Raw genomic sequence first — 26,514 nt, 5'->3', positions numbered from 1 at the left:
TGTCCCTTAGGCTGCAGTGCAATGGTGCAGTCTCGGCTCACTGCAACCTTCGCCTCCCAGGTTCAAGCGATTCTCCCGCCTCAACCTGCCAAGTAACTGGGATAACAGACACCCACCATCATGCCTGGCTAATTTTTGTATTTTTGTGGAGACGGGGTTTCACCATGTTGGCCAGGCTGGTCTTGAACTCTTGACCTCAGGTGATCTGCCCTCAGCCTCCCAAAGTGCTGGGATTACAGTCGTGAGCCACCACACCTGCCCTGATTCCTTCTCTTAGTGTGCATATAGGACAGCAAGACTCAAAGGAGCCAAATGAGTCCCCGGGGGCACAGAGCTGTGGCCAAGTGAGCAGTAGTAGGAGTCCTACAAGGCGGGGGCTCATTTTCTGTAAAAATATAAACTAGATTTCTCTCTCTCTCTTCCCTCCTTCTTTTCCTCAAAATATAAAATAAACTGTTTTAGCACCAGAAAAAACCCACAACATCCACAATGATGGTAATACCACCAGCAGCTAATGCAATCAGTGTCGGGCTAAAGGATTTCTGTTCATTCCCCTGTCTGAATTCTCACCATAGTCCTATGTGGGTTTTGTCATTGACCTCATTGTACAGAGGAGGAACCTGAGTTCTGGAGAGATTAGGTAACTTGTCTAAAGTCATACAACAAGTAAGTGCAGAGCTGGGACTCAGCTAGTTCTGATTCCAAAGCATGCGCTCATATCCTGCATACCACATCATCTCCTTTTTTGTTGTTGTTGTTGTCCCCTTTACAGAGTCCAGAGGAGTGACAGGCTCAAGCGCATGGACACCTTCTCCAATAACCGTTCCTTTGTCTTTCTCAGGCCTTCCTCTAGAATAGTCTCAATATGAGCACTTGGTCATATTGAGTGGAGTGGGATTTGCATTAGTTTGCTCAGGCTTTTGTAAAAAAGTTGCACAAACGGAGTGACTTTAACAACAGACATTTATTTTCTCACCATTCTGGAGGCTACAAGTCTGAGATAAAGGTGTTGGCAGGGTTGGTTTCTTCTAAGGCCTCTCCTGTTGGCTTGCGGATGGCTGTCTCTTCACTGTGTCTTCACATGGTCTTCCTTCTTTGTACGTCTATGCCCTATTTTCCTCTTCTTATAAGAAAACCGATCATATTGAACCAGGACCTACCCCAATGACTTCATTTAAGTTTATATATATTTTCTTATTCTTTTTTTGAGACAGGGTCTGGCTCTGTTATCCAGGCTGGAATGCAGTGGCATGATCTTGGCTCCCTGCAACCTCTGCCTCCCAGGCTAAAGCCATCCTCCTACCTCAGTCTCCCGAGTAGCTGCCACCATGCCCAGCTAATTATTTTTGTATTTTTTTTTTTTTTTTGTAGAGATTGGGTTTCATCATGTTGCCCAGGTCCCAAGCTGGTCTCGAACTCCTGAGCGTAAGCCATCTGCCTGCCTCGGTCTCTCAAAGTGCTGGGATCACAGGCGTGAGCCACCATGCCTGGCCTCACTTAACTTTAATTACCTGTGTAAAGACCCTATTTCCGAATACAGTAACATTCTGCAGTATACAGGATTCAAGGCCAACTTCCTGGCATCTGAAGCTCTCTCGGGTCAGCAGAGAACATCCATGGAGTTTTGCAATGGAGCACTGCAGGCAACTGGCTCCTGTCTACACTGAAAGCTCTTATTCCCCAGGCCTCACTGGAGCCCAGGTCACATTGATTCCATCTCAAAATGGTCCTCTCAAAAGGGCGTGAACTTTCTAGAATTCCCAAGGCCTTCTCTTCCATTCTAGGCCCTGGGCACACAGTTGCCCCACAGCTGTTCCTTCCTTCACACACTTTTTGCTGTTGCCCATTTAAGGTGTGCTTCTGGGTATATCTTGAATCTTCAGGCCTGGGATGCCTCGTATTTCTCTTCCCTGGGTTTGTGCTTTCTATTTCTGCTCTCTTCATGACTGACTGCATTCTTCCTGGCCTTCCTCCCTCTTTCCTTTCCTTCTTACCTCCCTTTCTCTCTCCCTTTCTCTCTCCCTTGTTCCTTTCTTTCTAACTCTCTTCCTCACCCCCAAAACCATTCTCTGTACATCTGTCCCATGTTGGGGACTGTGCTAGATGCTGGGGATTCAATGAAGAGCCCAAACTAAAAATTTAAAGCAAAGACAGATGCAAAAATGGAATCTCTCTAACATAGGCCCCATTCTCATACAACTTCAGACTAGGGAGGAGAAGGGTAATGAAAGATTATTGCAAGTTAATGCATGGAAAATTGCACCTGCGAAAGTGGCAAGAAAAGGCATGTGTCATGAGAACATAAAATAGAAAGATTCCTTCTTGCCAGGGAGGCCAGTGGGTGAGGCTGAGCTGAGCTGAGCCTTGGAGGAGACATGAGGCTTAACTGGGCAAGGTGACAGATGGGGCAGAGGTTTTGTGCATGAGGCACATGATTTAGGCTGTGCAAGGACACTGTGGAAGGAAAAAGCTGAACACGACTGAAGAGACAAAAGTAGGACAGTGTAATTGGAAGAAAGAGAGCAAGAAGCAATGTATGAGATGAGGTTGGCAGAGGCCAGATCATGAGACGCATTAATGATTTGTTGAGAAATCCATTCATTTAGCCTCAATGGAATGTGGAGCCACTGACGGGTATTGAGCAGCGAGTGGGACTAGGCAAAGAGACCATGTTGGTGAGTACAAAAGATCATCCAGGCTGTTGAAAGCAAGCTGAGTGGGGGTAGGGAGGTCCGAGCATGTGGCTCATGGGGTGGGATATGTTACCAGATAGGTGTCTTTCACTCTATGCACCCATTGGACTTTCTACTTTTTCCTTAGTAGAAGTTGTCACTTGTAAGACCAGATAGCAAAGACACCAAATCATTGTCTTTTTTTTTTAAGTTTATTTTGAGCTAATTTTATACTCATGTCAAAGTTGCAAAAGTAATCATAAAAATCCCATTCTCCCAGCTTCCCCCAATAGCATATTTTATAATCATAGTATAATGATCAAAACCAGGAAACTGACATCGGTACAGTATTATTAAGTAAACTAGACCTTTTTTCACCAGTTGGTATCACCGTGTGTGTATGTTTTTTTTTTTTGAGATGGAGTTTTGTTCTTGTCTCTCAGGCTGGAGTGCAATGATGTGATCTTAGCTCCCTGCCAACTCTGCCTCCCAGGTTCAAGCGATTCTGCTGCCTCAGCCTCCTGAGTATCTGGGATTACAGGCACCTGTCACCACGCCCAGCTAATTTTTGCATTTTTGTATTTTTGTATTTTTTTTTGAGACAGAGTTTTGTTCTTGTTGCCCAGGCTGGAGTGCAATGGCATGCTCTTGGCTTACTGCAACTTCTGCCTCCCGGGTTCAAGCGATTCTCCTACCTCAGTCTCTGGAGCAGCTGAGATTACAGGCATGCACCACCACGCCCAACTAATTTTTTTTTGTATTTTTAGTAGACACGGGGTTTTACCATGTTAGTCAGGCTGGTCTGGAACTTCTCACCTCAGGTGATCCACCTGCCTCTGCCTCCCAAAGTGCTGGGACTGCAGGCATGACCCACCACACCTGGCTGTGTCTGGGTTGTAAATTATGGACTTTAAAATTTTCAAGGTGTGTGGCAGAAAAGGAAACATCCTTGCCAAGCTAGTGTCCTCTATCCCAAATACTTAAAGAACTTCTGGGTTTCTAAATGGTGGAAATTAGGGAGAGAGCATGGGGCTTAGGTGTGATGATTTAGTCCTGTAAAGGACAGAATCAAGCACCCTTCAGTGTGCTTCTCTTGGATGGCTGGGGCAGCTCTATGGCGAATTTCTATCCTCCACTCTTTTCCCCGGCTCTGTCATCCACTCTACTCACAGCTATTAGATTGGCTGAAAGCCCACCTCTGCCTGTGCTCTGCAGGCCACAGCATCTCCCCTCTCCCCTCTGCCCCTTCCTGTGAGGTGAGGTATAGACCTCTCGGGACGTCTTCTGGATTTCTCTACCTGTCGGCCCCAGCCAGCCTGATATCCCCCATCTTCCTGGTAATTCCTTCCTAGTTTAACTGTGACTCTTCTGTACCTGACCTTATTCTACTGCTGGTGTCTGTATTCAACTGTATCCTTTCATCTGGAAAACTCATTTTCTTCAATTGTGCCTGTACAAATTCTACTCACCCTTCAAGGCCTCAGCACACCCCTCCGCCCCCGCCGCCTTGTCTCTCATCTTCACGTGACCTCTTTCAGGTTTTAGCTCAAATGTTCCCTCTTTAGAGAAGTCTTCCCACCCCAACTACACTCCCCTCTATCCTGACTGATTTTGTTGCTAGTACTTTCAGTCTCCGAAGTTATTCTGTTGGTTGACTTGTTTCCTGTCTTTTCTACAAGCATGTGAGTTTTGAGTCCGTCAAGACCCAGTCTGTCTTGGCCTCCACTGTAACCCTGGTACTTGGAACAGGGGATGACACACAAAGGTACTCAGTCCATATTTACTCAGAGACTTGTTGACACATAAATCGTAGTGATTGTGTTTAGTTAAATAATAATAATAATGAAAATAATAATAATAGTAGTTTTATGGCTGGGGTAGCTGCACTTTCCTCTGAACTCTACAACTCGCTGCCTTGGCTTTTGCTGTGGGTGGCTCTATATCACAGGTCACAGCTAAATCTGGATAGGTCTGTCTTTATGCAGATGCAGAGTCCCTTGAGAGGGTTGGTATTCTTCATCTCTGGATCTCCTTTAGCCGCTGGCCCAGGAGTTGGCACGTGGAAAGCTGTCATGGTAAATATTCTGAATGAACAAATATTTGAATGAATGAGAAATAGCAGCTATCATTGCTTCAATTTTGCAATTAGTAACAGTTCAGTTCAGTGTGCAGACCCACACCAGCAGCGGAGCTGGGCAGAGGAGCCAGGCATCATCCTTTCTCTTCCCACACCCTCTGCATGCATTGGGCCTCCCTGTCTCCTGCTCTCTAGGCTCTTAGGAGTACAATAGTTTGTACAATAAGTACAAACCCATAAAGCTCTCTCCAGTATATCTCGCTTAACCGCTCTTATCAGAATAGAGGAGAACTGAAAGGGCTTTCGAAAGAGCCATCTGTTAGTTTTCATAAAGACATTATGTGCTTCCCATCACAGGATTTTTGCTGTCTCTGTCATGTGTCTGCCCTCCCTCTGCTGTCTGAGAGAGCAGGAGCGTGGTGCCTCTCCACTTTCCTGTCTGTGCATGGCTGCTGGAGGTGGGTTGCAGATGAGTATTTATCTAAAAGTGAAGAGATCTGACTTATAAGCAAGCCTGATATTAAATGTATAAATAATGCATCCTGTGGCATTATTTATAATGCAATAACATTCCTATAATGTAATAAAAGTATGCAGGTCCCCAGCACTTTTCTTAACCCCTTAATGTCTTGGAAGATGCTGTGGGTTTACCAGCTTCCTCATGCCTTAGGGGCTTTGGGCCATATGCCAAGCCTGGCCAGACCCTGGCTCCTGAACAGCTGAAGCCTCTTCATAACCTGCAAGATAAGCTCAGTCCCAGTATATGGGATAGTGATTTCCAAACTTTGTTGTGAGTCAGAATGGAGATTTCCTAACTTCAGTCTACAGTTTTGGAATCTCATAGCATGGGGAGAGGACATTTGTGTGTTTAACCAGCTCCCTGGTAGGTTCTAAGCCATGTCAATAAGGGCTCTTGGTCAGTCCTGACTTGTGACAGAATAGACTAATGAGCAGCTCCAGATCATTGCTATGGGACTCAAAAGCAAGTCAGTCTTGCTAGGACTGCACTGGCCTTGTGCCTCAGTTTCAGCTCCTGCTCAGCTGCACAGAATGCACACTCCTCCTGCCACTCAACGTTAACTGTGTGTCTGAACCCAGCCACCTGCTGGTTGGCTTCCTCAAGGCCCTGGTGCCTAACCGGTCCTCTTGAGTTTTACCTGCTCTTGTATTTCCTCACTTATCAGATGGCAGAAAACTCTGGGTTGACCCAGGAAACCTGTGCTTACTTGGGTGCCTGCGTCTGAGGTCTTGTAAATTCCTCTGGTTTCCAGACTGGCCTGGGATCCCAGTACTACCCAGAGATCTACCTTTCTTTTGGGGTCTCTGTCTCATTCTCCAAAGTGGCTGTCTTGTGGTGTCTAGTGTCCTTGGATTTCAATATCTCCCTTTTACAAAAAAAAAAAAAAAAAAGACAACCTTATATACAGGGACACTGAAAAAAACCAGAATCCATCAGTGGGATGGATACTCTGAACTTTCTGTTCCTCACCCTGGCTGCCCACCTTCAAGTATATCTCTGCCTGTATCCATGCTGTCTGTCATCCTTCCCACCACAATGGAAGAGGTTTATGGTCTCCACCCTTAGGTGAAATTCCTCACTTGTACTCTGGATCCCAACCCTGCAGCCTCCCCAGGTAACTCTGTCCATAAACAATCTCTTCTCTTTCTCCTGAATCTTCAACTTGTTTTCCTACTGGTTTTCCATCGGCTTCTAAACATGTTCAGCTTCTCTCACCCAACTATCATCATTTGGCTCAAGGCTTTTTCTAGCTGCTATCCTATTTTCTCCCCCATCTCAACCATATTTCATAGTAATAGTGGTGTGTATATGTTGACTCTTGTGAATAGATACAGTAACAATATATAATGAATGTGCTAACTCGCCTAGTATTAATTGATTTTTTTTGAGATAGGGTCTCACTATGTTGCCCAGGCTGGGGTGCAGTGGGCTATTCACAGCTTGATTGCAGCATACCACAACCTTGAACCCTGGCCTCAAGCAATCCTCTTACCTCAGCCTCTTGAGTAGCTGAAAGTACAGGCATGTGCCATTATACTTGGCTTAATTTATTTAATCTTCACAATAATCCTATGAAAAATTAATACTACATGAGTTAACACCTAATTAAGATATGGAGAGATTTGGTGACTTGTCCAGGGATACATACTAGTGTAAGATTTGATCCCAGGCAGTCTGACTTCAAAGCAGATGTCTACATTTGCCTATGAATGTTTCTCACCTGTTAGTCCTCCACAATTTGATTTCTACTCTCAGGTCAGCAGAGACCTAACCTCTGTATTGTTACATCCAGTGGGGACTTTTTGGGCCTAGTTGCACCAGATAGCACGGACCTCCTTCTTCATTTTTGACCTTCCCTTCTTTTGTTCTTGAGTCCCCACACTTTCCTTGTTTTCCTTTTACCTCTCTGGTCACTTCTCAGTCACATTTGCAGGCTCTTCTCTCTTGGCTCAAGACCTTATATTTTGGGGCGTTCCCTTCTTTCCACTCTACACACTGTCCCTGTCTTAATTTGCCAACTACATTCTAAGAACCTCAAGTCTTGGTTTTGATACCTAAACCAGAGGTCCATTTGTTTGCCTAAAATCTCAAAACAAATATTTTCCTAATTTAATCAATATTTGGCCTGATGTCAGCTCTTCCTCTTCTCTTTTCTGCCTCAGTCGACGACCACCAAGCATTCATCCATTTGTTCTAGCTGAAATTTGCATAGCATTTTAAACTTTTCTGTCTATTTTTTTGAGATGGAGTCTTGTCCTGTTGCCCAGGCTGGAGTACAATGGTGCAATCTCGGCTCACTACAACCTCTGCCTCCCGGGTTCAATCAATTGTCCTGCCTCAGCCACCTGAGTAGCTGGGATTACAGGTGCACGCCACCACACCCGGATAATTTTTTGTATCTTTAGTAGAGCTAGGGTTTCATCAGGCTGGTCTCGAACTCCTCACCTTGTTATCCACCTGCCTCGGCCTCCCAAAGTGCTAGGATTGCAGGCGTGAACCACACCGCACCCCGCCCAACTTTTCTGTCTCTTTTACCCACTCTATCTAAACAGTCACCAAGTTCTATGAATTCTATCTACTAAATCTCCCCTACTGTCAACCACATCCACTTTCACACCCCTCCTGATATCCCATGGGCCTCTATTTCCATCATCTCCTTGAATTCTTGCTACCGGTTTATAATTGGTTTCTTGATTCCAGTCTTGTGGTCCTCTATATGTTAGTTATGAACTATTTAAAGTATACAGAAAATTATAGATAATGGTAGAACAGACACTCATTCATCTAACACTTAGATTTAACAAACATTAGTATTTTGCCATATTTGGATTAACTAATTAAATAATAAAATGTTACAAATACAGTTAAAGAAAAGGGCCCCATTCTTTTCTTACACATCTTTCTATCCCAAAGGTAACTACTGACAAGCTGGTGTATATCTTTTCTTTCTATGTTTAAAAAATTTACATGTAAATATATATCTACAATTTGCTTGATTTAAATATTTAAAATTCATATGTTATACTGCATGTATAATTCTGAAAACATTAATGAATATTATACCTTTGAGATTTACCGATGTTGATACCTAGAGCTCTGATTCATTCATCTGAGCTGCTATGCTAAACTGTAGTTATAATCTATACTTTCCTTATCAATTTCCCTATCCGTAGTTGCATCCAGGCTTTCTCTGTTATAATAAATGCTTGCAGGGAAATCTGCACTCCCATGTTTATTGCAGCATTATTCACAATGGCCAAGATATGGAGCCAACATAAGTGTCAGATGAGCGAACAAAGAAAATGTGGTACATATCCATAATGGAATACTATTCAGCCATAAAAAAGAATGAAATTCTGTCATTCCTGGAAATGTAGATGAATGACATAAGTCAGACTCAGAAAGATAAATACCACATGTTCTCACTCATATGTAGGAGCTAAAAATGTTGAACTCATAGAAGCAAAGAGTAGAATTGTAGTTACTAGAGGTTGGGAAGGGTAGTGGGGAGGGAAGAAAAAGTAAATTGGTTAATGGATACAAAAATATAGCTAGATAGGAGGAATAAGTTCAATTGTTCCATAGCTCTATAGGGTGACTATAGTTAACAATAATTTATTGTATATTTTTAAATAGCTAGAAGAGAGGGTTTTTAGTGTTCTCAACACAAAGAAATGACAAGTGTTTGAGGTGATGAATTTGCTAATCACCACACATTGTATAATGTATCCACATATCACTCTGTATCCCATTAATATGCATAGTTACTATGTGTCAATTAAAAAGAAGGTTAAGAAACAGCAAGCATGCTATGCTTTGGAAAAGAAATGTCTTAGATGACTCAGAAAGTCATCTGAGACTCAAAAGATACACATGGAGAATTTAAACAAAGTTGTTCCATGTTGTGAAAAAAGTGTTACAATAAATGTACTTATTCAAGGATCCTTAAATATTTATGTGTTGCTCTCCTTTTCGAAGGTTAGATCTTGTATAGTCTGTTCTCACATTGCTGTAAAGAAATACCTGAGACTGGGTAATTTATAAAGAAAAGAGGTTTAATTGGCTCATGGTTCTGCAGGCTGTACAGGAAGCATGGTGCTGGGCATCTTCTTGGTTTCTGGAAAGGCCTCAAGAAACTTACAATCATGGCGGAAGGGAGAGGGGAAGCAAGGCGTCTCACATGTTGGGAGCACGAGCAAGAGAGAGAGGGGGAAGATGCTACACGCTTTTAAACAACCGGATCTCATGATAACTCACTCAATATCAGGACAACAGCACCAAGCGGGTGGTGCTAAACCATTCATGAGAAACTGCCACCCACCAGGCCCCACCTCCAATATTGGGGACTACAATTCCACATGAGACTTGGTGGGGACACACATCTAAACCATCTCAGATCTAAAATGAGAATAGTTGAGCGTTATGCTATAAGCATCTGTCTTAGTCTATTCAGGCTGCTATAACAAAATACTACAAACAGGTGGCTTATAAACAACAGAAATTTCTTACGGTTCTGACATCTAGGAAGTCCAAGATCAAGGAAATGGCAGATTTGGGGTATAGTGAGGGTTCACTTTCTCATAGACAGTCTTCTTTCAACTCCAACCTCACATGGTGGAAGTGGTAAGGGGTCTTTCTTGGGTTTCTTTTATAAGAGCGCTAATCCCACTTATGAGGGTTCCACCTCCATGACCTAATCACTTTGCAAAGTCTCCACATTCTCTTACCATAACCCCGGGGGATGAGGATTTCAACATATGAATTTTGGGGGAACATAAGTGTTCAGCTCACAGTGGTGTATCTTTACCAGATTTTGCCATTTTTTTTACAATGGTTTTCATCAATTTACACTTCCATCAAGAGTTTATCAGAATTTTCATTTTCTTACATTTTCGCCGCAGCTCACACATACTTAAATATGAAGAGTGAGAAGTGGTACATCGTTTTAATTTGTGTTTCCCTAATTGCTAGTGATTTTGAGAATTTTTTATTGATGTTTTCTGTAAATTGCTGGTTTCATTCCTTCCACATTTTTATATTGTTTACTTTTTAAATTAATTTTAGACAACCCCATCAAAAAGCAGGTGAAGGATATGAACAGACACTTCCTAAAAGAAGACATTTATGTGGCCAACAAACAGATGAAAAAAAGCTCATCATCATTGGTCATTAGAGAAATACAAATCAACACCACAATGAGATAGCATCTCACGCCAGTTAGAATGGTGATTATTAAAACATCAGGAAACAACAGACACTGGTGAGGCTGTGGAAAAATAGAAATGCTTTTACACTGTTGGGGGGAGTGTAAATTAGTTCAGCCATTGTGGAGGGCAGTGTGGTGATTCCTCAGAGATCTAGAACCAGAACTACTATTTGACCCAGCAATCCCATTACTGGGTATATACCCAAAGGATTATAAATCATTCTACTATAAAGACACATGCACATGTATGTTTATTGCAGCACTATTTACAATAGCAAAAACTTGGAACCAACCAAAATCCCCATCAATGATAGACTGGATAAAGAAAACGTGACACATACACACCATGGAATACTATGCATCTGTAAAAAGAATGAGTTCATGTCCTTTGCAGGGACGTGGATGAAACTGGAAATCATCATTCTCAGCAAACTAACACAAGAATAGAAAACCAAACACCGCATGAACAATAGGAACACATGGACACAGGAAGGGGAACATCACATACCAGGGCCCGTTGGGGTTGGAGGCAAGGGGAGGGCATTAGGCATTAGGACAAATACGTAATGTGTGCAGGGCTTAAAGCCTAGATGATGGGTTGATAGGTGCAGCAAACCACCATGGTGCATGTGTACTTACATAACAAACCTGCGCATTCTGCACATGTATCACAGAACTTAAAATTATCTAGAAGAGGCTGGGCATGGTGACTTGTGCCTATGATGACAGCAAAAAAAAATTAAGTTTAGGAATTCTTCATACATCCCAGAAACCAATCCTTTATTGGTTATGTGCTTCCCTTTTTCTTTATTAATGGTATTATATATTCTCCCAGAGTTTTAATTTTAATGTTAAAAAGCTGTCCCAATTCCCCCACTTTGGTTTGTACTTTCTCATCTTGTTGAAAAATCTCTCTTGATGTCATAAAGTTGTGTTGTTATATTTTCTTCTGAAAGTTTTAGTTTTTTTAGAACTTAGGTTCTTTAACTGAAACTCCTGTGTGTAAGTGGTGTAGATGTGAGATTTAATTTTATTTCAGTTCTCACATACATAGTTGTACAGTATCATATATTGATGAAACCATTTCTCTGCTGATCTGTAATGCCAGCTCTGTCATATGTAATGTTCCTTTATGCATGGATAAACTTCTGAGCTTTCTTTTTTTTCTTTTGTCTAATTGTCGGTCCTTACACCAGCACAACCTATTTTAGTTGCTGTAGCTTTATAATGACTCTTTAAAACATTGATATATAATTAACATACCATAAATTTCATCCTTTCAAAGTGTGCTCTTTAATGTGGATTTTTTTTTTTTGGTATATTTACAGAGTTGTGCAACCATCACCCCAATCAATTTTAAAACATTTTCATTACCCTAAAAGAAACCATAAATCCTTAAACTATTACCTCAAACTCCTCATCCCTTCTCTAGCCCTGGGAAACCACTAATATATTTTCTGTCTTTATAGATTTGCCTATTCAGGATATTTTATACACTTGATGTAATGTTTTCAAGGTTCATCATTGTGTAGAATGTAACTATACCACATTGCTTTTCATGGCTGAATAATATTTCATTGTATGGATATCTTGCAATTTGTTTATCCATTCATTAGTTAATGGACACTTGGGTTTTTCTACTTTCTGGCTATGAATTTTCATGTTCGAGTTTTTAATGAACATATGTTTTTAATTCTCTTGGCTATGTACCTGAGAGTGGAACTGCTGGATCATATGGTAACTCTGTTTAACATTTTGAGGAGCTGTTACATTGTTTTTCAAAAATTTGGCACCAACCATTTTACATTTCCACCAGCAATGTATGAGGACTCAAAATTTTTCCGATCCTCATCAACACTTGTTAATTTTCTTTTTTTAAAAAAATTATAGTCATCCTCGTAGGTGTGAAGTATATTTCATTGTGGTTTTGAGTTTCATTTCCTCAATGATTCATGAGGTTGTGCACCTTTCATGTGCTTATTGGCTGTTGTGTATCTTCTTTGGAAAAAGCTCTATTCATATCCTTTGCCCATTTTCACTCTGGGTCTTTTAGTGTTGAGTTGTAAGAATAGCTACTCTTTATATCTAGCAAGGAAAGTTGTCCCTCTCCTCATTATCTTCCTTCTTCTTATCCTCCTTATTCTTCAAAATTATGATAGTTATCTCTTGTTCTTTGCACAGTTTTATGAATTTTTGGATCAGTTATGTGCTACAATTTTTTTTATTTTGATAGATTTTTCATTGAATTTAGAGATAGATTACTTTGGGAGAGAATTGCCATCTTCAGATTATTGTCTTCCCATCCATGAACATGGTATATCCTTCCATTTTTTTGGGTCTTCTTTATTTCATATTCTGACAAGCTTCAGCTGCATTCCCTTATGGAGAAATTTACTGCTGTTCAGTTGTGCACATGACCTTCCACAGCCCTCTTCCCTACGGATGAATTCCTGGGTCAATTTCCCAGTAATCTCATTCTTTTGATGTTGGTTTTAGAGTTGCTTTTCCTTCTCATGCACTCTCAAATACTTTCACATTCAGATTTTAATCATTTAAGAAACTCCAAGAGCATTCAGATTCCTGAGCATGGAAGAGGATGGATAAGTGGTGTCATCTGTTTCTCAAATTGCTGGATTTTCAGGAAAAAGCTTGAGTTGAAGCCTAGTATATAGAAGTTGATGGGATAAACCTTGCCTTAAAAGAGTCTTGATATGTCTTGAAGCATGCTAACCTATAAACAAATAATTGTATAGTTGGCTCCAGGTAAGTAAAATATTTTGTGAAATATTTAATTTGTTAATAAAAAAGCTTCCACTTCAAAGTTGATTACTGCTTCTGTGTTATAGGGAAGGATAAGAAGTCATTGTCGAGAAAATCTCTGGGAAGAGGGACTTGAGTGGATTCTTTTGTTATGAAAATATAAAGTTAGGAGCCAACCACTGACTTTGGGAAAGGTTGTAACTAGACAAATTGTTATGACCTCACAAAGTCTATACTTAGTGTCTAGACATTGAAAGCTACTAGATATAGGATGAACAAATTTCATACGAGAAATAGAGCATCAGAGAAGGAACACAATTTTTGACTTTCCAGGTTATGAGGACTTCTTCGAATAAAATGGGTAGGACAGAAGTCTGCTGAGCAGGAGGGGCACAAAGGGAGAACACAGTAGGAAGGGGTGAGGTGGGAGGAGCCTGCACTTGTGATCAGGACTTACAGTGTGTGACAAAAACTAGTGCTGCACATATCACCTGAGCTGAGTCTGGAAACCTCTTCTGACTCATCCTCAGATGGAAATAACCCCAGTGACTGCTCCCTGCATCCCACAGAGAAGAAGGCTGCTTCCGGTGCCTTCTGTTTCTGAGTTGTTTTACCTTGCGGCCTCTAGGTGGTGCACCTGAGTTCCAGCTGTTCAGGCCTGTGGAAAGAGCAGGAATGACTAACAGAAGAACTGGGAGTTATCCAAGAGCTGAGGTCCTAGGGTGAAGAGGTGCAGGGGAGCTCAAGCCAGTGTTTACTAATTATTTTAAAACCCTAATTGCAAGGGGTGAAGCAGATTATAACAGTTACAGTGATGATATGAAGAGCTGAGCAGTATAATACAGATTTTAATTAATTTTTCATTCAGCACATATTTGTTGAATGTCTGTTGTATGCCAGCAACTGTTGTAGGTGCAGTTAATAGTCAATAAAGCAAGACCCCTGCTTGCAGTCTAGTGGGGGAGGAAGATAAGAAATAAGGAAACAAAATGCTTGGGTACAAAGGACAGAGGAAGGCAAGTGGAGGAATTAGTGATATGCTAGACACACTAGGGGATGGTTTCCCAGAGCAGGGGTTTGCAAGATGAAATAAGAGCCCACCTTGCAATCCAGCCTGTGCTGTGGAACAGGAAGAGTAAAGAGAGGACTTTAGGGACTGGAGGAAAATGTGTGCCCAGACCCAGAAGTCCCAACTACAGGAAGCGGGGACTCAGGAAACTGTCTGGGAGTCACTGAATATTGTCGGTTGTGAAGTACAGGGAGATGAGGCCACATAGGTGTTTAGGAGCCAGGTCATGGTTGGACAAACTATGGGGTTGGAGCTTTATCCAGTGGTAATGGGAAAGCGGAGGGCGATTTTAAGTGGGTGGATTTGCCAGTAGCATCTTGGGGAATAAACTGTAAGTGGGGAGACTTAAGCTAGGGAGACCAGTGGGAGGCAGTGTGCGTAGCTCTCCAGGAGGTGTCAGGGAAAAGGTATGGGGCTTGAATCAGCTCAATGGTACTGGAGATGAAGGAAAGGAGGCAGGTTTGACTGAGTTTGGTGACCGACTGAACATGGCAGTGGGAGGGACACGGAGGAGTCCTCAATGCCCTAGTCCCTGGCCTGAGTGACCATTCACATTGCCTGAATGGCTCCCTTTGCCCTATGCGTGTGTATTCCTGACCCCAGAGTCATTTTTATTACTTTCAAGTGTGTAGAGTAACCAGAACTGAACTAATAAAGTGCAGCAGTTCTGCTTTAATGAGCAGAAAAGAGTAATTTGTAATTAGCATATACATTATTTGTACATAATGAGTGCTTCCAAAGTCCTTATGGAGTTGCTTATTTTCCTAAGTATTTGAAAACCCCACCTCCTCCCAACCATCTTGTTTATGCTGTTTATTTGTTCTGTCTGTTCTTAAAAATACACCCATGTGCATATGTACACATTGACACATTCATTTGCCTGCAGCCATCTGCACATTGTCTGCAGCCAGAGAGGCACACATAGGAACATGCAGCTACCATTTCACTCATTTATAAATGTAACCCCACACTTGCATGCACCAGCACAGATACACAAACACTCAGGTCTACACATAAAAATGTGCACGCATGTGTGCACACATGTACATGTACCTGTTCCCTTGTATATATACCTGCCCAGGAAGTACACAGAACATGTGCTTTCATAAGAGGCCACAGATGCAAACTTGCATTCATAAGTGTGCCCGTGCACATACATGTGTATACACACAGGTCACAGGTCTTCATGCACACATGTTCCTACAGATACATAAATCTGGGAGGAAATGGGGATTCAATTGGTCTCTTTCTCCTCAAATACTGATGATGTAAAGCTTTTTATCATTTTGGTCTTGTCCAAAGATTTGAGGCTTTGGAGGCTTTGTCTTCCTGTTCAAAGCCTCTTGTTCTTGTGTGGATCAGCTACTGTTAGCTAATGTTACCTCTCTGTTACACTACTGGAAAGCTGGATTTATGAATGATCCCTAAAATAAAGATCCTATGTGTACCACAGCAATAGGCCTAAATGAGTAGCTGAGAGGTGAACTTTTGCCTCCTGGGGCCCAGGCCTCTGCTGGGGCAATAAGCAATAAACAACTGTAACTAGTACCATTGTTTTTGGGCCCCTACACAAAAACCTCTGCATAGTGATAAGGTAGACTGAAAACAAGCAGGTTCTGAGTAGTAATTATGTACCAGGATTTCTCATCTACATTATCACATGGCCTTATTCTATAGCATTTAGAGGTCACAATAATTATCCTCATATTACAGATAAGAAAACAGGCCCAAGAAATGAAAGCATTTGCTCATGGCTGCACAAATATGGGTTTGAACCCAGGAGAATCTCTTGCATTATTTAATCTCTTCTCCTTAGCTCACCACCCTCTGCCCTGCTGGGTCCCCTAAACACAGGGTTTGCTGGAGCAGATATGAGACAATGACAGAGCTGGTGATGGTCTTTAGTGCCTCTGAACTCCCACGAGGTGTTTCTGCATCATAGAAGAGCAATGATGAGATGCTCCATTCACCCAAGGGTCAGAGGTGGTCTTTCCTGGGGGAAAACATGACTCCACTTTTCTGACCTTGAGGTTTGCTTTTGACATGACTCCAGAGAAGGTGCTGGTAAGGCCCTTGTTTCTGTGAGGATTTGAGTAGACATTGTACCTCAGCTCCAAAAATTAGGTTTGCAACAATTTACAATAAGATATATACTCTAGGTGGACAAGCAAAGGACCAGGACTCCTTCATCATGTTAGAAATGTCATAGTTCCTAAAATGTCTAAGTTGTATGGTTGGTCACCTGCCATACATTGGCCATTCACTATCGGCCAAGCATTGTGCCTAGATGAACCTGGGCAGAGGAAAAGTTGAAGAAGACACCTAGGCCACTTTTGGTTTAGATTACTGGAAACATTTTAAAGACAAAAACTCATGCAGATGTTTTTATAGCTATTATTTTATTTTAGCCTTAAAACACTCATGAGGAAAGTAATGTTAATAATGGTACAACAGCTGACTTTTATCGAATAGTTACTATCAACCAGGTCCCACAATACTCTCAATATGCTACGTGCTTCACATGCAATAGTCTATTCAATTCTCACAACAACCCAGTGAAGTTTGAGTCCTACAGTGTTCTTACAGTACAGCAGTAATAACTGCTCCATTTTCCTGTTGAAAAATAAAGAATCAGTGAGGTAAAGTGACAGGGGCAGCATCTGCAGTAGAATCCAGGTCTCCTGACTCTTCGGACTGATCTCATGTCCTAGCACCATCCAGGGTCAGAGACTGCAAGGGCAGGTGGAGTAAGGTTAGGGTGCTAGGAACAATATGCTGGTGTGTACTCCAGTCTCTGTGGTCCTAAAACTGTCATAAGTGATGGTTTCCAACCAAGTCAATTGGGTGTCTGACTTTCGTCCTGGGACCAGGAAAGTGGGGCTTCATGACTGCCTTGATGGTACTGGTTTGTTTTATAGTGTTTGCCAATTTCTGTGGTGTAAATACTTACACCATGTCTGATTTCAAGCTAGCAACTGTTTAGCAATTGGGAGAGAAGGATAGAGGGAGAAGGGAAGAGAGAGAGGCATTTGCTTACATCATGTCTGATTTCAAGCTAGCAACTGTTTAGCGATTAGGAGAGAAGGACAGAGGGAGAAGGGAAGGGATAGGGGCATATGTAACAACTGCATATTTAACAATTGGCTTTCTGGCTCCTCCAGCCCACTGCTTGGGCCCAACACCCTGGCAATTAACCTTTTGCTACTCCTGGGCTCCAAGGAGGCCAGGCCGTGGGAACAGAGCGCCAGAAGGATGTTTCAAGGCAGTTTCTCCATTGCCTCAACCTGGATGAGGCTGATAGTGTTTTACTTCTTCCTTTGCCTCCCTCAGGGAGAAAACAAAGAGTGGATCCCAGAAAGGCCAGGGCCTCTAATCTCTCAGTACAAGGCTTTGAAAGGAGAGGAAGGGAGCTGGGTCTACCGCAGAGAGCTGGCAAGGCTGGGTCTCTGGAGGCTGGGGCCAGGGGCTCTGCGTGTGGAGTATGGAGCAGAGCTGGTGGGCTGGGAGGAAACGGCTGGCGGAAGGCCTCCTGGACCCTCTATCCTGTCTTCATCACTCCACACAGATTAACGAGCCTCAGGATGCCCTTGGTTTTGGCCAGCCATGCTCGGGGCCTCCCCAAAAATAGACAGGACGCCCAGTGCCTCTTGTTATTGTCCCAGCTATTGTCTTTATGAGCCTCGTGGGTTCAGGGATCACATCCTAACACTTCCTTTTCGTGCTTAATCACCATCCGGATGGATGGACACTTGCAGACAGACTAAGGGCAATGCAGACTCCAGGCAGCCAGGCACTGTGTGCGTGTGGAGAGATCTGGCCCTACCATGTCCATGGCTGAAAAGGGAGAAATGGGGCCATGGCGGAGCTTTTGCAAAGACTCAGAGGTCCTTTCTTGGCTGAGGCTGGCTGAAGGGGCCACCAGGCTCAGTTGGTGACCTGGGGTGGGGCAGTGTATGGGGCAGAGTCAGCCACTAGGGGGCAGGCCCCGACAGCAGGTGGGCCAGGCAAAACCCTGCCAATGCTCAAAAGGATGGTGGGAGGACTGACAGCCATACAAACTGACCCGCTTGGGATTTTGGGGCCCCCTCCAGGGTCTGGTCAGCTCCAGAGAGAAACAATGCTCAGGGAAGTCTGGGAAGCAAGGACAGTAGTGATCGTAAGCTATCTGTAGATTCCCTTTGTCATCCTAGTCTGGGGTGATGGAACTGTGATGAGCCACATCTGCGTCTGGATGGGGATGGACACGTGGCTTCCCCCTGCTGTGGAAGATGCAAGGAGAAGGAAGAACAGTGACAGAGAAGGACAGGCCTGGGATAGGGTCAGGAGCTGGCAGCTGCAGCCCCAGGATGAAAGCCAGATGCAGGAACCCTGACTTGGGGTATGCAAGCCCCTGAAGGGGCCTTTTTGGTTTGTATCCTCCTGGGCCTGCCTGGCCAGGCCAGCTTCCTGTTAGCCCAGCAAAGCTGAGATTGGTCAGCTACTCTAAAGCAGTCCCTGCCCTTCCTACTCTTGATTCTGCAATATTTTGCCTTGGTTGATTCTGGCAGCTTGTGAGCCCTCTGAGCTTGCTGCCTGCCCCGGATGAAGCTGTCTGAGGCTGAGCTGAGCTGTCTGAAAGCCAGAGAAGCTTAGGATTTACCCTGAGGGAAAAATACTGGGATGCAGCCACTACTGGGAGGCCTGATAGACCCAGTGACCTATGGCAAACCGTTTATTCTATTCAGCCATTCTCCCATCCATCCATTGCCTCCATCCATCTAGCCCCTTATCCATCCATCCATCCATCCATCCATCCACCCACCCACCCACCCACCATTTATCTACCCTGCCATGTATCCTTCCATCCTTATCCATCTATCTGCCCATCCTTCCCCATTCATCCATTTATCAATCCATCCTTCCATTAATCTATTCTATCAGTATATGTCATTGAAACTTACTCTATACCAGGCTCTCTTTTTGGTGCTGAGAATGCAGCAGTTCACATGACAGAAAAAGTTTCTGGATCATGAGAGCTAAATTTGAATGGCAATATCCCAGTGACAAGCCAAATCACTCACTATGACGTAAGGATGGAAATCGATGGCTCAGCTCTTAATCCATCGAGGCAGCAAACTTTCTACATCTCTTGCCCTGATATGTACAGACATATTTACAATATGTATGAAGGCACCCCAAAATATGCATATCTGTGTATGCTCACATTGCATACACAATGTGTATCCAACCCTTGGATAGCAACATATCTTCAGGATAATCTGTGTACACATACCACCATACCTGAATGTATAACTATTTAAATACATGCATGTGCATGTACATAAATTCACATATGCACATGTACATATATATGGGCACACAAGGCACTTACACATATTTGCACATATACACATACATGTATATGTGCACCAGGAACACACAGGTGTGCACACACACACAAACACACCTGTGCACAGCTACTTGGGCACATTGGCATATGCATTTAACTTCATACAAATATATACACTTGGGTACAGTTTGGATCTGTATGCATATAAGATACATGTGCCCACATATGCACCTATTCATGCACACAGGTTGCATGTACATGAGCCTACACATGTGCATGTAAATACTCCCTCTGACTTTGACCTTTTCACCAAAGCCCCCGAACCCTACCATTTCCCCATTCTGTCCTGGGGAATTATCCATATCTCTGACAAGAGAATGGGTTACTAATGCAGCCACAGAGCTGTTTTGACACTTTTGATGAATAACATTCAATACTATTAATTGGAACAATTGCTTTTCATTTAACTAAATCACGGGAATTGCTAAACTAAATTGAAACGGAATGTGATTTTGCTTCGCACTGCTTTAATATGGGCCTCTAAATGTCTTCTCCCTGAAGGATTAGTAACTTAATCACCCACCAGTGATAACTGCTTCCCAGGCTCAGCCCGGAGGCTTCCTGCTCAGCAGCAGCCTGGCTGGGGATGGACTGGGGGCCCAGTGGCAACTCCTCCTCCCCTTGCTGCTTCTCCCTGCATTATTCATCATGGGGGAACATGGTTGTCTCACTTCTCTGAGTCCAGCAGGACCCTCAGAGACAATTTCCATTTTCCCTGGGCTCTGCCTCTCTGTTTGCACCTGTCGAGGAGCTCTCACTCTGGGATCCTGGATGTGGGTGTGGATTCTGTCTCTGAGCTTCTCTGAGCCTTGATGGGACCCTTCATCCTGAGAACACTGGCTCTGGAATCCTGGGGCCATGTATACCCCGAGGGCAGCCCAGTGCCTGGCTTCGCTTCCAGAGGCAGGTTGATTTGGGCCAGAAACATTCCCTGCCCCACCTGGGGGAGCAAGGAAGGCCCCAGCCCGCTTGGCTGTTGTAGGGTGATCAACTGTTCTGGTTTGCCTGAGACTGAGGGGTTTCCAGGACACGGAACTTTTCAGGGCTAAAACTGGGAAGTCCCTGGCAAATCAGAACAGCTGATCATCCTAACTGTGGTGTCATCTGTGCCTCCAGCTAGAAATCATTCTTAACATTTATTGAGTGCTTACTGTGTGCTAGGTGCTTGACATACATTATTTCAATTTTGTAAGCATGTTATGGGGATATATTCTATTAACATATTCATTGCACAAGTGAGAAAACTAAGACAGTTATTTTTTAACCTTATCTATGTCCTCACAGTTGTGGACACAACAATGATATGAGGATAATAACAGCTAATATTTATAAGAGCTTGCTCTGTGATAAGCACTTCTGCTAAAGGCTCAATGTGCATCACACGGCAATCTTGAAGTTAGGTGCCGTTTTTACTATTCCTTCACAGAAGTGAAGGTTATTGCAAGTGAGTGCTAGACTGTGTTTCTAGACCCAGGAGTGTCTCCCGTCAGCACCTACTGTGTTGGCCTGCCTGTTAGGCTACATGGGGCCTCCAAAGTCCTTTTCCTCTGGGTAGTCTAAGGAGATCCAGGCTACAGGATTCTGGAGGGTGAGGTCCTTAGCAAATTGAGTTGCTGAGCTTAGTGTGGCCTCGTCTAGGTACAGCTTCTGTCCTTGGGTGTGCAAAGGAGACATGGTCACTCCCTGAATAAGGATTTCCGGGAAAGTCACCGCCCCCCCCCTTTCCACTGACACGGTTCCTGACACTGGGTCCTTTAAGTGGATTTGGCATGTGATTGTGGGGCCTGTGAGTTCTGTAAAGCCAGGTTCTTGCCTGCTTCTGCTGATCTAGGACTTGTTTGGACTGCAGCAACTTGTTTGCACTGCAGCATGGTAGGTCGCTGTATCTGCCTCTCCATGCTCTCCTTCTCCCCGGCCCCAAGGTGTCAGGCAAAATTGCTCAAGTTGGCTCTGAGTTATCACTCTAAAATATCTACAGGAAGAGAAAGGAGCCCGCTTTAAGGGGGTCCTTACTGGACCCCTCCTAAGGGCCAGGTACTGTGTCAGGCATTTTGGTATATATTCTCATTGAATCCAACAACATCCCCAACAGTTAGGAGTTATTATTCCCATTTTACAGTTCAGGGGGCAGAGGTGCTGAAAGAGGCCCAAGTTCATGCACCTAGTCAGTGTTGCGCTACAGTTTAGGAATCAGACTGTTTATTCCACTGACTCAATTCTCTTCCTAGGCAGAGACTGCCATTCTCTAAAGTGTAGCTACTTCTGACCTCCAAGTTTCTCTGTCTCTCTGGAGAGGGCTCGGTGTGCTCAGCGTGATGATGAAGCTTGCAGGCTCTGAAGACAAATGAATGTGGCCTGATGCCTGGCGCTTCTTGAGGCCTTGGGCTGAGATCCACTTGTCTGTTGGAGTCTTCATGTGTGAAAAAGGGATTCACACAGTCCCCACTTGGTAGCCCTGTTGGGATGGTTGCACAAAGAAGAGCTCAGGACAGGGGTTGGCACAGGGCAGGGGATTAATAAATGATTGCTGCTATTATCATGTTTATGATTTCTGACCATTTGAAAGGAGATTCTCTGGAGTTCAATGCTGCAGATGTCAAGCCTTGCCTCCCCTCCACATCTACGCTGCCTGCACCCTTGAGTTTCCTATTAACTTAATAGGCCTGGACATAAAGGAGCCAGTTGTTCATGGGATCCCAGAGTCAATCAACAATCCACCCTTCACTGCTTTCATTTGGTAAAATCGATATGTGTTGGTTGAACAGTGAATCTGCGCAGAGCCCTGAGGCTGCCCCTGAGGAGGATTCAATCTCTCGCTGAACGAACCAGGGAGAGTAACTAAGATAGCGTTCTCTGCCTGGGATCCCTGGACCAGCACCATCAGTATCATCTGAGAACATGTTAAGAAAAAAAAAAAAGCAAATGGGCCCACCCTAAGGCCTGTTGAATTGGACATTCTGGGGTTTGGGCCCAGGAATGTGTGTTTTCACAAGTTCCCCGTATCACTCTGAGGCATGCTAAGGTGGGAGAAGCTTAGCATGCCTTAGCATGCTAAGGTGCTGCTCCAAGACACCAGAACACAGCTGTCCTCTGACAAGGACCAGCTGAGCCTGTGACAGCACAGAGGGAGGAGAGGAGGACCCAGCTGGGGAACCTCTGGGGAGTGGGGTGCCCTGACAAATTCTTTCTTCCTGCTCAGGCTTGGGAAGGGGAGGAGCCAGGGCTGCAGTGAGTCCACCTGGCACCTTTGACCGATTAGACCAAGGTGCCTTTTCTTCTGCAAGGATGCAGCGCTGCTGGTGAGGGGTGCATAGGCTGAGTTTTCATCTAATTTACCCTTCACCCACATACGCAAGTCCCAGGCGAAGTGTATGGTAGGCCTGGGCGCATTTGAGAGGGAAAGAGCAGACCATACCTGTCCTCTGACAGTGGGGGCTGGCTCCTGGAATGCTTAGCAAGCAACCACAGTGAGGCCCCCTGCTGTGCGGACCTTTGCCAGGCCTCAGGCCTCAGCAGTCACTTACATAAAACAGGTGGTGAAGGCCAAAGCCTAGAGAGAAAGACAATCAGAGTCAAGTCATGAAGATAGCACGCCATGGGCTGGAGGAGGTGTCCCACCCGGAGCCACCACAGGAGAAAATAAGGCAAGTGATTGACAGCCCCTAAATGCGCAGGTCCCTCTAGAGCACTGTCCTTCTGCCACAGACAAATCAGCTGGGCATTAATGCAAAAGTCAAACCAACCACCCAGTGTGGCTGAGGAGGAGGAGAAGGCTCTTGCCCTCAGATTGCCCCGGTCAGTGCCACACAGCCTTTTACTTCCTCCTTCTTTCCTCCCTGTCTCCCTGGGGACCCTCGCAGATCACTCTCCCAAGGCCAGCTAGCCTTATTCCCATCCTCCCAACACATGCTACCTTGGGCTTCACCACCTCTAGATTTTGGCCTGCAGGAGCACTGCTTTCCACTGAGAGCACTTGTCTCCCTTACTTTCCTGTTCTTGGGGGCCAGTGGCTCCTCCCTTCTCCCTGGAAGACGTCCTAGGTTTTGTCTTCTGTTGGTTTCATGGAACACTGCCTTAATTGTTCTTGGAGCTTTAATGCGACCCTGTCCTCTTCTACATTCTTCTCTCTCCCAGAAGGTGACTTCCTGTAGGTAGGGGGTACTTGGGTCTCCTCCTCTGTTCCCCTTTTGTCCCCCAGACTGGGAACTTTTTACAGCAAAGTTAAGTCTCTCCCTGTCTCCGAACCAGTTCTCCACTCCAATATTTGCTACCACAAATTTTGGACAAAGTAGAGGGAGAGGGAACCCACCCAAGTCCAGCTCCAGGGGCCCCTAGACCTACTTCATTGGCCCTGTCTGTCGCCCAGGTACCACAGTTGTGGCAGGTCACTCTGGAGGGACTACCTATCCTACAGCCGTGGACAATGGTCTGAGTTCTCATTCCCTATCCCCTACCCCTCACCCCATACACACAGCATGAGAGGTCACTAAAACTCATCACTCTCCCTGGAGGAAGCCTGAAGGACAGCTGGACCAAGTGTCTCCATCCAACACCCTTGGAGGTTCGCACTTGTTTCTGTTGTCTCCATACCAACAGTGCACCAACTCTCATCTTTTCTGGCCCAAAGTTGGGTAAAGCCCCAGCTCAAGTTCTCTTTTGTAGACTAGCAATAGAGTTGAGAAATGCAAAGAAGACTGATGTTAAAAGATGAAGAGGTAGAGCTTCCCGGAGAAGGAGGTTCTTAGGCAGTTTGTGGATGGGGCTCTAGCTAGGTGTGGTGAAGTTAGAAATGTGTACTTTCTAAGTCAGACAATTCTGAGTGTCTTGTATTTACTTTCACGTTTCTTAGTGATCTTTTGGTCCGTATCTCCCATCCTTGCCTTTCTCCAGAAATTTTCTTCTCTGATGTCATAACTATTTTCTGGCTCCCCAAATTAGGTGAACCTGGGTACCATCTTCCCTGGGTCCTATGACTTCTCTTGCTGTAAGATACCACTCTTCTGCCTCTTCCCCACTCTCTGTCTCCATCTTCTTCTTCTTTTTTATTGACATGCCCCAAGGATGCTCTTCTATGTTCTTTGATCTCTCCCATCTGTCTTGTTCACCTAAGCTGTCCCATTCATCTCTGCACATAGCTCCCAAATTCCAATTCTTGCTTCTAAGAAGGACCCTTTGGAACTGAGAGCTCTATGGAGCTACCCTCCAGCATAATCAGTTGCCTAGAGACATTTTCAAATGTAGTCCCAGCCAGTATCTAAAATCTGACATGCCTCAAACTAAACCCAGTATCTTCCTTCTCACTAGCAGTAGCTTCCTGCCTCACTCTTTCTGCTAAAAAGTTTCACCCAGACTTGAAAATTAACATGTGTCTTTCTTGTCCCTATTTTCTTCTCTTCTAAAAATCTGATTGGTAAGTTCCAGAATTTCCCCCACTGTGTCCTTTCCCCTTCTGTGGAATGAACCCCTCCCTGGCTCATCTACTTGCCCCACCGAGGGCTTCCTCCCATTGGCAGCTTTATGCCATTAATCCAAAACATACTGCCTGCCAAACTTACCTTTTTATTGCCCAGCAAGGACCATGTCCCTCTGCTACTTAACAACATTCTAGAGCATTATGCCAACTTCTCCCTGAATCCTTTCATTTGGGAGTTTCCTGTGAGTATAGAGTTTAGACTATAAGGCCAGTCAGACCTGGGTAAAATTCTGACTCTGCCATTAAGTGAGCCCATAGGAGAGTAAACACACAGCCCTTGCTAAATATGATTTCCCTGATTTATTCAAATACAAGTAAGTTTACTTTTACTTTTCATAATTTTATATCTCATTCGTAGTTCCCTTTTGGTATCCACTACTTTTTTGTATCTAGCTATTTTAGTACATATTCTCTTTTTAAAATTAATTTCTTAAGCAGAACCAACTTAGATATTTTAAAATGCAATAAATACTATGTAGAAAATCAGAACATATTAACACATATGGCCTCAGTGGCCAAAGCTGTAATCAGATGTCAATTCATAGCTATTCATTCCTTTGTTCTTACCTGGACAGGAGATAGCTACTGACCATTAAAATCTATCTTCTCTTTCCTTCATTTTAATAGATGTGCTGGGTACATGGTTACTCAGCTACACTTTATTTTTTACCCTTGAAGTTAGATGTGATTATGTGACTTATTTATTTCCCATAGAATATGAGCAGAAATGCTTTGTGCCATCTCCCATACACACCCTCCCATATATTCCCCTCTGTGTTTTTTCCCTTGTTGGCTAATTGGGATGGCAAAAAGTAGGCGTGGAGGCCATTCGTTGAAGATGACATGGTCACTATCAGCCTGGGGTCCTGAATGACCTCATAGAACAGAATCCCACCCACTTGGAACCTCTGCCCTGGATAGTTATGTGATAATAATTATAGTATTGGTCTTGCTTTTAAGCTACTGAAATGTGGGGGTCTGTTTGTTACAGCTGTTAATAGTTAGCCTTACCTACTACTTACTCCCCATGGTAGGCAGAACTTTGGAAAGGTCCCATTCTAATATCAAGAACCTGTGATAAATACAAGGAAATATCATTCTCATGATTATGTTATGTTTTATGGCAAGTTGACCTTAAAATAGAGTATCCTGGAATATCCAGGTGGATTCAGTGAAATCACATGAGCCCTTAAAGGTAGAGAAACTTCTCCAGCAGTTGGTATAAGGGGAAGCCTGAAAGACTCAAAGTAGAAGACAAACCAATGTGTTGTTGGTTTTAAGCTGGAGGGGCCTGTGAGCAGGAATGTGGAGTCCCCTGCAGCAGAGTGGCCCCTGACTGGCAGTCGGC

General features: G+C 44.0%; 2 long non-coding RNA genes across 4 annotated transcripts in view; one reads left to right on the top strand and one right to left on the bottom strand.

The window, feature by feature from the left end:
* The window catches only part of LOC105496347 (uncharacterized), a 554,035-nt gene that overhangs the window by 179,637 nt on the left and 347,884 nt on the right, over window positions 1–26,514 (top strand). The gene's annotated exons all lie outside the window — the stretch shown is intronic.
* Window positions 13,557–26,017, bottom strand: LOC105496349 (uncharacterized). Of its 2 annotated transcripts, none has more exons than XR_011614326.1 (4): window positions 25,734–26,017; window positions 23,109–23,243; window positions 21,961–22,148; window positions 13,557–13,893 (listed from the first exon to the last, which is right to left on the bottom strand). It is a non-coding gene; the product is annotated as an uncharacterized lncRNA (long non-coding RNA). The 2 variants fall into 2 exon arrangements; XR_011614325.1 differs by lacking the exon at window positions 25,734–26,017 and adding an exon at window positions 24,528–24,798.

This window comes from Macaca nemestrina, chromosome 15 (genome assembly GCF_043159975.1).
Source record: "Macaca nemestrina isolate mMacNem1 chromosome 15, mMacNem.hap1, whole genome shotgun sequence".
Taxonomy (NCBI): Eukaryota; Metazoa; Chordata; class Mammalia; order Primates; family Cercopithecidae; genus Macaca; species Macaca nemestrina.
The sequence above is the reverse complement of the archived record's forward strand: the minus strand, read 5'-3'. Positions and strand labels throughout refer to the sequence as shown.